Below are 15,270 nucleotides of genomic sequence, written 5' to 3' on the forward strand. Positions count from 1 at the left end.
CAGAACATAAAAACATTAACAATACAGTCTAACCAACAATAACACGAATAATATAAACTAATAAACATAACATGACAATAACTCGTAAATATACAGCTAAGCAACAGAACTGTTACGCAACACAAACGAAGCATAAGCATTTATGAACAGTAATCGAGAGACGATATAAAACAACAATAAGACCAACACTGAGCTTACAATGATAATTGCATACTAACAACTTGTAAAATTAAAATACTGACACAGGTTTAAACTTACCTATATACATGTACTTTTGAACGGATTTATGGACACGTACTTTCGAATGGGCGTATTGTAAAATACATTTTTTACCTTTTCCGTAATGTGCAAATAATCTTGTTGTGTTCTAATATGGTTGTTATTTTACATTTCGTAGGATACTTAAATATTTTACAGCAATTGATTATGCAACGGAAAATTAAAAAATTAAATTTATACATTATTTTTACGACACTTTTTTTAAAATACATTGAAAGTTCGTCAGACTACAAACTATAAAGTAATACAATTCACATATACAGAGTGTGGCGTATTGAACGGATAAGCTTATACCTACGTGTAAGTTCAGAAAATAAAAAAATGTGTTGAGTAAAAGTCTCATACTTTTCATGTTACTCGACATTCTTTGAAATTTCAATAAAATTACACCCTTCGCCACTTTTTTCGGTGGTAGGATTGCAAATCTTGGAATTTTCTCAACCTGTCTTTTGGATAACAGTCTCGGATAGATGTGCTATCGAATGTAAACTGCAATTTTTGAGTCCAAGCTTTTTATAATGCAAACGGAATATACATATATTTTTTTAAGATATTAGATGTTTAAGTGTAAACATATAGTACAAGTAAACATATGCAAGAATCAATACAAAGAACAATGAATAAAGCACTTAAAGTAATATTTAATTTTAATAAATATATTAGAACTACAGAATTATATAGAATAACAAAAATGCTCAATCTAGAGGAATTGATCTACACAGAAAAAAAAAGATATTTAAGATGAAAAATAATAAAATAAGGACAAATACTAAATTTAATTTTAACTACAACATACGTAAAATAAATACAAGAGCATCAAATAATTCAACTTGCGAAAAACCTAGGACCAACAGAAAAAGAAACAGTTTTTTGTATACAGAAATAAATTTTTACAATTCACTTTCTAATGATATAAAAAATATACAAAACATATACGTACTTAAAAAAACACCTAAATAAAACAGTTCTTACAGCCCGTGTGACGAGTGATGTGTGATGTTATTTTATTGCATTTTTATTTAAACTATTGTGTTATTATATATAATATCCCCTCATACCAGCACTTTTGCTGATTAGGAATATTTCGTACTAATAAAATATGTAATAAAATGTAATATGTAAAGTTAAAAAACCTTGTATTTTGTCATAAATAAATAAATAAAAGTGGGTAAGGTGGTTTTATACAAAAGTGAAAATACTACTAAATATTGAAAGACACTATTCGTTTTTTTAAGCCAGCAAGTGGGAAAGAGAGGATGTGGAAGGAAGTTATGAAAAATATACCACAATACCCAAACCGATTGAGAAAAATCTTTCTTGGATTTTTAAACCCACAGCGTTTAAAACGGTTTTTGGATAAGCGGAAGTGGCTTTTACTTTCACTGATTTTCCTACGAAAATAATAAAAATTGTATGAAGTACTCTATCAACTAATTTCTTAGGTTTTGGGCGATATCGTGACACGCGGTGCGTGCTTGCTCTCGTAAGCTTGTACCAAACAGTGGCATAAAGCAAAACGGGCGCGTCAAACTTCTGTTACTATCAAAGTAAAGTCCTCGCGTGTTCCGAGTGCTATTCCGAAGTGTAGAAGGCTCGGTTTGTTCGGGAAAGCTTTTATCATTCGCGCAGGCACCGGGGGTAATATCAGCACGTAAATTGCAGCCTACCACGCGAATTTATGAACTTCAAAACAACGTTAGTTTCATCATCGAATCTAGCACTTAAAAATAAATGCGCACGGAAATGTGATCATTTCAAATTCTTCGATTGTCACATTATATTTGAAATGATTCCGAATTTTGCCACGCTAGAAAAGAAACCTGTTCAGAAGCGAGAATTCAACAAAACGTCGGCTGAAAAAGCTCGAAGATCAACGTTGAGTGTAATAAAATGTGTACAGTAGTTCAATCACAAATAACTATCGACGTGCTAATAAGCGACGTGATAAAAAAAATCACCATGGTTGTTTATCGTACACCTAATATTAAATGTTAAAATATTTACGTTTCGCGACGTATAATCCTGCTGCGCAATCACATATTTGAATTTCACCGGTGTAAATATGGAAAATATTCCAAAACTGCTATTTATATTTATTTTATTTATTATTTATCATGATATTTATTGCATTTAGCCGGCGGTTGGCAAGCCAAATGTCAAGAAAAGCAGTCGCCGTAGTAATTGTAATTTAATTTTCACTTTTTTGTAGACACTTCTTACTATTTTGCAAAAGCAATATATTGTATTATTTTTCATAGTAAACGCCGATTTTTCGCCAGTACTGTATTTATTTACGAGGAAAACAATAAACAAAACGACACGAGCGTTGACTTAGAGATTAAACACGCGTTGACTTATGACTGCGATAACTTAAGCATGTTCATTATTGTTCATTGTGATCGCTCAAATTCTTAGCATGTTTTTAAGCACGTCGATAGTTATTTGTGATTGAGCTACTGTCTGTGAAATAGAACCGAAACCCTAGACGAGGGCTTTCGACACGATAGATACTCTCAGGTAAAAATCTTGAAAAAGGAAATCAAGTGGTAATAGTCAGTCCCGTAATGTAGTGGTTGGCGCATTCGCCTATCACGCTTACGGCCCCGGGTTCGATTCCTGGCAGGGTGGACGTTAAATATTGATTTTAAAAGTGGTTGTACACAGCAGTATTTTTACTTAGGCTGTTCTCTCATTGCATATTTCCGTGTGTTCAATTATGTTTGCTATGTTAGTCAATGTTAACTGCGGTACAATGTTATAAGTAACTATTTTCGTATATTTTTTTACGTTTATTTGTGTAAATTTGTTTGTGTAAATAGATCTTTTCGAATTAAAAAAACAGAAGCATTGAGGAGATCCTGAGGGGTGGGGACGACGTATAGGCCTCTGTCCATGCATTCTCCTCCCCCCTCATTAATCAACATAGAGTTTGTGTTTCTTAGGAATATTTAAAATAACTTTCCTCAATGCGCAGCTGGCAGAGTCCCCCTAGGTCTGGTGGGCTTAAGGATTCCTCTCAATGCAATATTTTAACGTTCCAGGATTGGCACCTGAAGCGTAAGACTGATAACTTTTTGTATTTATTTTTTTTATTGAAATTTTTCATACCTAAGCACTTTTTGGAACATTAATTTGATTCCCGCCAAACTGCAAAAGCAGTTTTTTTTTTGCAGGGATTTCTCTCTTTAAATATTTTAGTAACACAATATAATGTATACATAAAAAAACTTACATATATCAACAAAAGAAAAGTAAAAATTTATATATAAAGTAAATCAAGTCTTTTTTGATGCAGAAATATTTTTTTTTTAAAATAAACAAACATTTTTTTGAACGGTGTTTTAAACTACTTAGTTTTCTTTTTTTTAAACACTTAACTTAGAATTGAAGAAAAGGATTTTTAAAACAAATTTAATTTAATTTATTTCACATTTCTTTATTTCGTCTGGGAGTCTATTTACTACGCGTGGAAGTATATTATACGGGCTTACCTTACCTTATATGTAATAAAAATTATTTAGATACGCTGCAATCGGAGTGCTTATTGAGTTCCCAATGCACCACTAGACACGAATAGAGAAATGATGATGATACGATAATCAAGTAAGACATTTTTGAAAAATAATTTTATATTAAAGGGCGAAGAATGACGAAATCATTCAATCCAATTTTGTAAGAGGCAATAAAATTATTTTACGTAATCCTAAAATATTTTTCACTATACTACATACGTGCATAACTATTAAATAAAACTCACAAGTAAATAAAAATAGCGAAACAAACCAAATTTACAGTTTACAGTGGTATAAAAGGGAAATTAACGCAGAAACAAGCGCAAGTGGATAAAAAAACTAAGGACGGAAAAAATATGTATTACTGAAAGACCTTGATCTTGATCTAAGAATCGATACGGGCCGATGAAAACGAATGAAAATGAGCAAAAACGACTAGTCCAGAATGAAAACAAACATGCTTCTCTCCGCGTCTCCGAGGGAATTAGACACGGTCTAGTAACTCCCACAAAAAACAATAGACTTATTTTAGATTTCTCCGTTTGGATGATATGCACCGGATTAATTAGCCGGCCCCTCTACCGCCGGCTCACATTACCTACAGCGAAGACTGGTCCAAATTAAACAAGAAGCATGCGGATAATTAACACTTGAAAAATATCAAATACGCTGTGTGAAATAAGTACAGCCAAACGAAATAATATATTGCGGACTAAAAAAAACATCAGATAAAGAAAACGGATGTTCTGAAGACGAGGCGTAACTTAAATGCAACAGGTTTTATGTTAATTTCAACTGATATCATCGTGCAATTTTTCGTTCTTCATGTTATAATGAACCAAAAAAATGGTGCCATTAATTTCAGTTACATTAAAATAATCTACTATGTTAAAATATTGTGATATTTTAATTATGGGATCTTCAAATTTTTTGCAAATCGAAACATTAACAATAGTTCTGTATTTTAATGTTAAATAGGGTCTAGTACCATCTAATTTGTAGGTAAAAAAACCATTTGAAATAGTTTACTAAGTGCCAGTTAAGAAAAATACGATAATAATCATACTCGTAGTATCCTTTGAGGAATAAAACCCTGGAGGTGACAAATGAATTAAACGAGTCTTAATTTGTTGTAACAGAGAGAAAAAATTTTTGAGAAAGGAATATGGAAGTTCAAACATTTACAGGGCTTATGACCTGCATGATTAAGGTTTCAGCTCTTTTTCTTCACAAAAGTCAACACATGGAAGAGTTCAGGTAATATGCATTTTTAAACATGGGCAGAATGGTGAATGTTACACGGTGTGTAAAGTGCCCATGGACTTGTCTGAACTTACATATCCCCTTTTCAATTATTTTTTTCCTCTCTGTTGCAACAAATTTAGATCATTTGGACATGCTCACACTGTTGAATGAGTGTTTGGAATGATTGTTTGGAAGTCAACCAAAGAGATGAAAATTTTAGTGAATTTCACAGTGCATAAAATAAGGTGACTATTTGAAAGCAAAATTAATGTTCTTGAAAATAATATTGTTAAAATAGTGCACAAAAATCTAAATTCCACTAAAAATGATACTAATCATTATGTACGTTTCAATAATCCTAAGCTTTAAGTTTAGGGTGGTGACGATCAAATATTGAAACTAAAGACAAAACAACTTGCTTAAAAATATGAAATATTGTTGAACATTACCTAAGCAATTCAAACAACTAAATATAGGAACTAAATTTATACAAACAAAGCATTAAAACGATACATTTGACAAGCTATAAAAAGTGGCAAACATCATATCCTTGCGGTTCGCCAAACGTAGCATCGGCCAAACTACAAAGATATCTAACACAATAAATGGATGAGCATAACCAAGACCAAACATATTTAAATCAACCTTACGTAATGTTATATTTACTGCACTTATCATAAAATATTTCTTCTTTTTTTTGTTCCCCAAAATAACTGGTTAATACAATTTTTGTAGCTTTGACGTAAATAGCTGAATCCGACAGAAAATTTCGCGTTGATTATAGAAACTTCAAGTAATTGCTTCTAACGCGTCAATTTTTCGTGGGATTTCAACTTTTGCAAAATGTACGTATGCAACCTATTTTTTTTGCAAACCGCACTGATTCCGGTGGTTTTTGTGGACACTGGGCTTAAAATTTAGTTTATCACAGAGTAATATGACTGATTAAGAGAAACAGGCGAAAGAACTCAATTTCAAGTGCATGTGAGCTGTGTACGATGTACAAGAACTCTCAGGGGCGGGCTACGAGGTTCACACAAGCTACGTTGTTTGCGGATCCGATGGTTTGGGGGGAGCTGAAGGATCATATCAATGATTGCTACTTCTGCATGACAAACTTTTCAGGATGTTCAAACAAGGAGAAGAAGCAAATCAAGTACCAAACCTTGATTCAGCCAAACGGCCAGTCCTTCACAACGAATTTCTAAAGATAAATTAGCTTCGAGAGATCTTAATGAAGCCAAATTATTAGCCCATCAAAAAACCTGTCAAATTCAAACAATCAATATGGTTATGAGTACGAAGATTTCTTTTATTTTAATTTGTAAATAATAGGTACATGGGTAAAATTCTGAATTCATCATAAATCTAATACCTTATTGAAGGATAAAGAGATGTTGATGGCAAAATATTAAAAATTGAATTTCGTCAAAATATCTCCAGCTACACGGTTGATTTTCATTTGAAATTCGGTCTTGGTTCGCTCCTAGATACAACATCGAATCAACACTAGCAGCGGCTACTACGAAATGAGACCACGGCGATCAGACTTACGGTTGGCGGGCAGCAGGGGACACTGTTGACAACCTCGCACACGTGCAGACGGGTGTAGGTCTTCGGGTCGTCAGGAGAGGAAACACCAATAATGTTATTTACAAATACACAAGACAAGGTGCTCTGACAAATGAGAAAAGTTGAAATTCGCGTGTATAGAAAATAGACACTTATAAGGTTAAATAATTGCAACAACTTTGAAAAAAGTATAAACAAAGGTGTTTTCATGTACAAAAGCAGGTCTTCAAATATGTCATTTACAAACGATATTTTTAAAAATACGAATGATTTTTTAATTGGTTTCCTTTTAGCATTTTCAATGATTGTTTGTACATTTTTATGGAAAATATTAACTGATTATCAACTCACAGTTACCATTTTTTTCTTTTAGTTTTATAAAAATAAAAAAAATATATATTTATTACTTTTATAAATTTTGTCACTGGGTAACTGACCCACCGTTGAAATAATGAATTCCAAAAAACTTTTACAGAACAGCGACTTTGATAAACATTGGGAATATTTGCAGTGAGTATAAAAAAATATTTGTCTCGCAAATCAGAAGCAATCTTTTAATAAGTAACTATTTTGCTAATTAATTAAATAATTTGCATCTGTATAAATATTTGAACAGTCTTGACGATTTAAACGTGTAAACTTTTATTTACCCAGTATTAGGATTTAAAAATAAATAATCATTGATAATAGTTAATATTTAATTGTTCAAAATGTTTTCTCCGAATTCCCTCTCTGTTGCAATAAATTTAAAATATTAATTCCGTTTAGTTCCACATAGGAGCGTTGATTAACACTTTATAGGACACCTAGAGCAAAGTGGTATATAAATATACCACCAGAGTTGAGGTATTTATTTTCTAACATTTCGTATTAATAATAAGTTTTATGTCACAAGAGTATCGTAATAACGTACAGAGGTAGATCACCATCCACTCAGCTTTTTCAAATGTATATGTATTATCTTATAAAAAACAATATTTTATTAGATTCGTAAGACGCAAATCAAATGACAGAAATCTATAAGATTCCACTTACCATACGAGTATATATTATAAGGGTAACTGTGGATACGTTAAGCATACATTAAACATGTACAATCATGTATGAAATAATTTATGGAAAGATTAATTTACCGATATGTTTTCTGCGTCGTTTTCGGTTTAAAAACATTGAATTAAATCATTTGCCATCTACGAAAAAACTACGGGGTACTAAAAACAGCCATGTCAAATTTTAAATTATTTAACAGATTATGGCGGTTGAAAATGTACATAAATAATAATCACCCAAAATGTTGAAAGCCGCGTTTAACGAAAAGGCTGAACGTCGCGTCACTTAGCTCCTTTCATTTTAATACAACAATAATAATTGTTTTATTTATAAATATCTAAATAAGCTAGGTTAAGTTAGGATAAATTAAGTTAAGTTTAAAAATAAATAAAAAAATTCTTGCTTAATTTAATTCTTGAGCTATCTTAAGTCATTCAACGAACAGCGCAGCCATTCAACCGAATGCCAACATTTAATGTATAACTTAGCAGCCCAATTGAGTGGCTGATTGAACGATTTAGAGGCGACATATATATTAAAAGGTTATACATAGGTATACGTTTACTTTTGTTTAGTTCGTAAAAAATGTACATATAAAAGTGTTTAATTTGTAAATACACAGTTCTGATATTGGTTACATTTTTATTATGTAACTACTAATAAAATCTCTACCGAAAAGCCATGAAATGTGACTTGGTGAGATTAAGTTTTTAAAAATTATATGCCATTTATGTTCCAATTACTTGGTTAATTTGTATTTTAATGTTTTATAATAAAAGGGCCATTTTTTTCCGTATAGCTATTATATGAAGCAAAGTATCGTCATATTAAAAAAATAGAAATCTTCAAATTATTCACTCTCTAGGGGGTAGAGAAGATCCAAAATACCACCCTGTTGCAAGTCGGTCAATCTTCAATTTTATCTACAAAGTAAAATTAAGTTTTCTGTATCAAAAGCAGAATAAACATACAATTTTTTCTTCTAAACATGTTCAATTATAGGTTACCTACGAAGATACTTTAAATGTTCATGCAAATATACTCATTTTCGTAAACAAATATCGGTTTTTCTTTATACACATTTGAAGATAACTCTGTTAACTTCCCATTGTGATCGGGACCTGGGGCCTCGATTACGATCGGTAGATACATACAGACGATCGTTAAGCGTACCGTCGAGGTGATTTCCAAAAGTCATACAAAATCCATGTTCAAGCGAGCATTTTTTGCTTAAATTGGGATTTATTGGAGTTTATTATTGCTTTGAATGTGAACAGTGAGAACTATTTTAAATGTTAATGACGTAAAGAACGCGGACTAATTGTTTGCGGTCATTCCATTGGGTTGTTTCGATCAAATGATGTCAATATGACAAATAGGTAGAAAATACCGAAGTAAGATACAGATAGTACAGAAGTTACGTATACCGTCTCGATATATACAGATGAAGATAGCGTTCATAATCGAGGCACTGGGTTGTATAAACATATTATAAGGTCAAGCTATGTTATGTCTTGTCTAGTAAGTATGTATAGTCACCATGAACTATTTAATGTTGGTTTTAAATATGTCTCCAATAAAATTTTTCAACTAGTCAGGGAAATCATTGCATAGTATTTTATTTCTGTAATGCATGAATAGATTAGAAACGATATTTATAGAAGCGGATCTTAATCGATAATGGCTCTCACGAAGTTCAAACGAACACGATTATATATAACCGTACCCATACCAAAAAAACGTCATTGGAAAAAATGCGATACAATGAACTCTTTGACGTTTAATTAAAACTTCGGTAATTGATCAATCAATCGCTTTGATAAACGTGATGGATTATACGAGGACCACAATTAGAGTTATAAAAGGCGTCTTAAATACGAATAAACATCTTTCATTAATAAAAATATAAATAAAACATCGAGTAAAGTACTCATCGATCAAAACAAGCGTTTTTATTTACATACGTCATTGAGGATAACGACGGGAAGTGGAAATAACATTTTTTTATATTACTTTGTATATTATCAACAACATTTTGGGTTTGCCAAAATTTTTATTGACAAGGACTAGATTTCACACCCTGGAGAGTTATTAAGATCGACATATTACAACAGAGATGAAGAACATTTTAAAGAAAGGAAATATTGAAGTCTAGGGATAAACACTATATACAGGGTTCACGAGCTGTAGAATATTTTCATTGGAAAAAACAAATATTTGCGTTCTCGGGATTTACCCAAATATTTGAATTTTGGGGCCATCTTCCTTTAGTTGTAAACAACAGTGTAAGAAAATGGAAAAAAAGTTGTGGTGGGGCGGGATTCGAACCACAAACCTCCTGCTCCGGAAGGCGCGACACTACACCCACGGGACCACAACCCGTCTCGGTTTATTAAAATAATTTATAAACCTCATCATAGTAATTTTTAGTAATTTCTTTTTTATATGGAACTCATTGAAAACATGGTATATTTTGTAATATTAGGAACATTTACTAAGCGAAAATACAAAGGGATCATTGTAAGACATCACTCCTGATTACGTTAACATGAATTGTTTTTTTTTCTTTTACGGAATGGGAAACAATTTATCGGAAAAAAACTATAGGGACACGCCAGTGATTCGTTTCTCTAGTGCCAAAATCCAGGGAGAAAATTCGAGAATATGTTTGTATAAAGAAAAATCAGACCGCGTTTCCTCCGAACGATTTCTGGCAAAATTTAACAACAGAAAAGTTTAAGAAAAACAAATAAATGTTTATCACCATTCCTCTTTTCACGCCTAATGGTCCATAGGGTACTGCAATTATATGTTTATGATAGCGTATCTCGCTTTTTTTAGTCACATGAAGGAGAAACTAAATTAATAAAGTATAAATAAATCAACATTTTCAGTTTTTAGATTTATTTCAACAGAGAGGGAAAAGTTTTCGAGAAGAAATTTGGAAGTCTAGGCATTTACAGGGCTTATGACCTGTCATTGGCTGGTTTAAGTGGCCACTTTACACACTGTGTAACATTCACCATTCTGCCCATGTTTGAACATCCACATTTCCTCAACTCTTCCATCTGTTGACTTTTGTGAAGTGAAAGAGCTGAAACCTTTATCACGTGGGTGAGATTCATCCGGCTCGGCTTCATCACCTACTAGGCAACGCCTGGAAACAATTTTCCAATTTTTATACTTCTTCTTTTACCAGGTAGTAATTCAACAATGTTTGATTATGTCCAAATGCTTGCAGACTGGCTGGATTTCCTCCCTAGGGAGTTGTTCATATTTAGATTTATTTCATTTGGTTCAGCCGGATGAATCTCACCCACGTGATAAAGGTTTCAGCTCTTTCACTTCACAAAAGTCAACAGATGGAAGAGTTGAGGAAATGTGGATGTTCAAACATGGGCAGAATGGTGAATGTTACACAGTGTGTAAAGTGGCCACTTAAACCAGCCAATGACAGGTCATAAGCCCTGTAAATGCCTAGACTTCCAAATTTCTTCTCGAAAACTTTTCCCTCTCTGTTGAAATAAATCTAAATATGAACAACTCCCTAGGGAGGAAATCCAGCCAGTCTGCAAGCATTTGGACATAATCAAACATTGTTGAAACATTTTCAGGTTTAAAAAAAAAAAATTTTTTAAGAAATATCGGCGTTCGTATGATTTATCCAAATATTTCATTTTGAGGGCCTTTTTCAACGAATTGCAAATAACTCACTATGAGAAAATGGGAATCAAGTTGGGGTAGAGTGGGATTCGAACCACAGACCTTTAAGGCGTGAGTCCGAGTTACTAGCCACGGGACCACAACCCAATTCAATTCATTATTATCCAACTCAAGCATATTGTTTCCATATTCTGCTCGACTGTGGAATCACCTCCCATCCACTATCAAAGATTTTTCTACAGCAGCTCTATTTAAATCACGCTTGAAGAAACGTCACCAATATCTCCTCTTTTCCTTTTCTCTTATTCCCTTTTTCCCATTGACGGCTTGTATCAATATCAATTTATTTATTTAAACGATATTCATTATAAATTCAAAACGTCAAATTAATTATGGTATGGTAATTTACTATTATGCTCAATGTTTATTTTTGAAAATTTTTTGTTCATTTTAGGCTGCTAGAATTTCACTCGTCCATGCACTAACTTAGTAGCTGCAAAACGATTAGTAATCTAGCTTCAATATGTAAATGTTATCAACTATCAAATATCCAAATTTAGTAAATGAGGTCTAGAATCCCAACCGTCCATGCGCTCAGTAGCTGCAAGACTTGTTGTAATCTAACTTCTATTTGTATATTAGTATATTATTTGTATATCAGTAGTAGCCGCTCGATTGTGGAATAATCTACCCACTAATGTTGGAGACGCCCCCTTCTTTATTAACATTTAAGTCAAGATTGAAATGTCACTGTCTAAATAAATAAATTGTTCCTTTATCCTTCTTCTTTCCTTCCCATCCCCTCTCCCATCTTCAAAGTATAGTGTTAATTTTATTTTTTTATGTATATTTATATTTGTTAATCTTTGCTTTTAATTTTTGTATAAAATTGTAAGATTCAATAAGTCCGTGTATTTATAATTTTCTCAAACTGAACGGTTTGGGTAGGTAGGAAGAAATAGCCTTAAGGCAATATGCCCGCCCTTATATGTATATATATTGTATATAAATATAAAGTGTCAAATAAATAAATAAATACATCATTATTTTTTTTTAAATATCACTAAAACTCACTTCATTGTCAAATAAAAAAAATGTAAATAGGGGCTAGATTTCTTATTGTCCGTGCGCTCTGTAGCTGCAAGACGTGCTGTAATCTAGCTCCTATATATCATAATTGGAGACGAGGAACAAGAATCCCATCCATCCATGCGCTCTGTAGCTGCAAGACGTGCTGGGATATTTATTTATTGTACAGCGCCCTTGAGGTGATTTTCACGAAAACGGCGCTATATAAATTATCCAAATATAAATAAATGGTAATATGTGTTTTGGTCCCGTGGCTAGTGTTGTGGACTCAGGGATCATAGGTCCGAGGCTCGAACCTCACTCTACCCCAGCTTGGTTATGACAAACTCGATGAAAATGTCCACCAAAATTGAAATATTTTGGTAAATTACAAGAACGCTAATGTTTCTTTTTATTTATTTGATATTAACATTGAAAAGCAAATAAAGTTATTTTTAAATGTACCATGCACAAATTCCGCGCATTTAAAATACTGTTTGTAATTTGTGAACTATAAAAAGGTTCGTAAATTAAAATGAGAGAAAAAAATGGCCAATCTTAATAGCCACTTACGTTATGGTCGCGGGGTACGTCACGAATGAGATGATCTCGAGGAAGAGAAGCTGTTAGATGGACCGCGAATGATCTCAGACGACCGATAGTCTAATTGCGGTAGGCAGAAACACTTTGTAAGGTAAATATTGGTCAAAGGTTATCGCCGGGATTCCATTCGGTGAGATTTATGGCGTCTGGAAATCGAGAAGAGAAATTTATGAATCGCGTCGGGGATTCGAGAATAATCTCACAAAATATTTTCAACAAAACTATTATTATTATTTGTAATTATAATTTGGGTTTGAAACCACAGAGCATTCTTAAAAAGTTTTTATTGATTGACAAGGGACCAATTATTAAATTTTGAATTTCCATTTATCAGCTCTAATTAATACTGCTAGTACCATCACGCCATTTTCCCGTAGGGGTGGCAGAAATAATGGACCGCCACACACGTCTATCCTGGCATACATTTCTAGCTTCTTCCGCATTTATACATCTTGTCATACATACTCTTCGGTTCTGGCTGCTTTTGACATGACCAGACTTAAGATTTTGGTTTATCTGATCATGCCACATCTTCCTTAGTCATTTTCGTCTCACTCTTGTTACTGTTAATTTTCGCCATATATGCCTATTTTACCATTCTTTCGTCATCCATTCGTTCCACATGACCAAACCATAGCAGAGACCCTTTCTTTATCTTATAAATTATACATGACTCAGAGTTACACTCTGGCCTGATTTCATCATTCCCTGTCATATATTGATTTCCCACACATTCATCTAGCTAGGCTAGGCTTTCATCCTTCCTCTGCCAGTTCCATGTTTCACTTCCATAAATAAGTTTTGATACTGAAACTCTGTTGGGCACTGCCAGTTTAGCTTCGATCGGCACATTTTTATTACTAGTAGAAATTACTGTGCTTGGTGCGCCGTTCATTTTGTTTCCCACATTCACTCTCCTTTCAACGTCTTTTTCTACTCTTTCATCTCTTGAAAACATGCTTCCCAGATATACAAATTCTTCTACTTGTTCAAGACATTCGTTGTTTACATTTATTATGCAGTCAATAACCTCACTTCTCCTTTCAAATACCATCACTATTGACTTACTTTCTTTCATCACCAATTCGCTTTCCAGGCATACATCATACTAATAATACCCTAAACGTCTTTATTTTATAAAGCTATCCAAAAATATTTTTCAAAATTACAAATAATGTCTTTTTTCTCAATGGTAACTATTACTTCACACAGAGTTCCTATAAAGTCAATATTTTTATTAGGTATTACCAAACCCTGTCGCACGAGTCACATTTATTATTTTATTTTTTTCAACTGTTTCTATTTCTTCGGCTTTGGCTATAGGCTTCCATTTTATTAGAACAAAAGTGTTCTATATTACATGCTTCGCAACAAAAAAAAACTCTCATTAATTTTGAGTAGTTTGGCTTAAATTCTTCTCCAAATCAACATTTATTCAAATAATAATTACACAGAACGTATTGACAGTTTGGCTTTTTCTTGAAAGCAGTATAATAAAATAGTTCCTTATTGTTTGATAAAAATATATTTTACTATTTCTTGAATTCTGGTCACATAGTTAAAACTCAAAGTTGGCCAAATTCCGGAATCGGATGCCCCTATTATTAAAATAAAAATTAAATAAGTTTGTTTTTAACCGCTTATTTGCATAAAAACTTATGTGGCTAAAACTAAAGTTGTTTTATGTCAATTTTAAATACTGATTTTTTTCATCTACAAGGAAATGACTGAAATTACATTTTGATTTTTATACTGGTTCTTAATTCAGTTAAAACAAAATTAAAAGAATTCCTTTTCGTCTTGCCCCAAGGCAAATATGGTAATTTGAAAACGTTATAAAACGTAGAGTTTGGTTATTCAGATTCTAGTTATAGGCCAGGAAAAACAGGTTTAGTCTGAGATTGCGCAGAACTAAAAACACGTTCGTACCATAGTTCGGAACTGGATTTTGAAGGAATTTGCAACTGACTAAAACTCGGACAAAATATACGAAAAACTGTGTTTTTTCCTGAACCATTATATTTTTAAATTAAGGAACATCGTCCAATTTAAGGAATATTTACTATTTCTATCAAAATATAACTACAGAACATTGAAACAAACACAAACAAAAAAATCATCGCCATTGCTCTTTTCGCGCCTAATGGTGACTGAAATGGAATGAGGCAGCGTAGCGTATCTCGTTAATTTTTTTTTTTAGTAACATGAAGGTTAAACTTTAAGGTCTTAAGCTTCAGGTGCCAGTTTAGGGAATATGAAATTTATTTAAAAAAAAAAA

General features: G+C 32.6%; 1 protein-coding gene across 2 annotated transcripts in view; it reads right to left on the bottom strand.

The window, feature by feature from the left end:
- Positions 1-15,270, bottom strand: part of shot (dystonin-like protein short stop) — a 495,344-nt gene that overhangs the window by 327,506 nt on the left and 152,568 nt on the right. The gene's annotated exons all lie outside the window — the stretch shown is intronic.

Source organism: Micrasema longulum, unplaced genomic scaffold (genome assembly GCF_059751315.1).
Source record: "Micrasema longulum isolate JH-2025_06_02 unplaced genomic scaffold, ASM5975131v1 h1tg000691l, whole genome shotgun sequence".
In the NCBI taxonomy this organism is placed as follows: Eukaryota; Metazoa; Arthropoda; class Insecta; order Trichoptera; family Brachycentridae; genus Micrasema; species Micrasema longulum.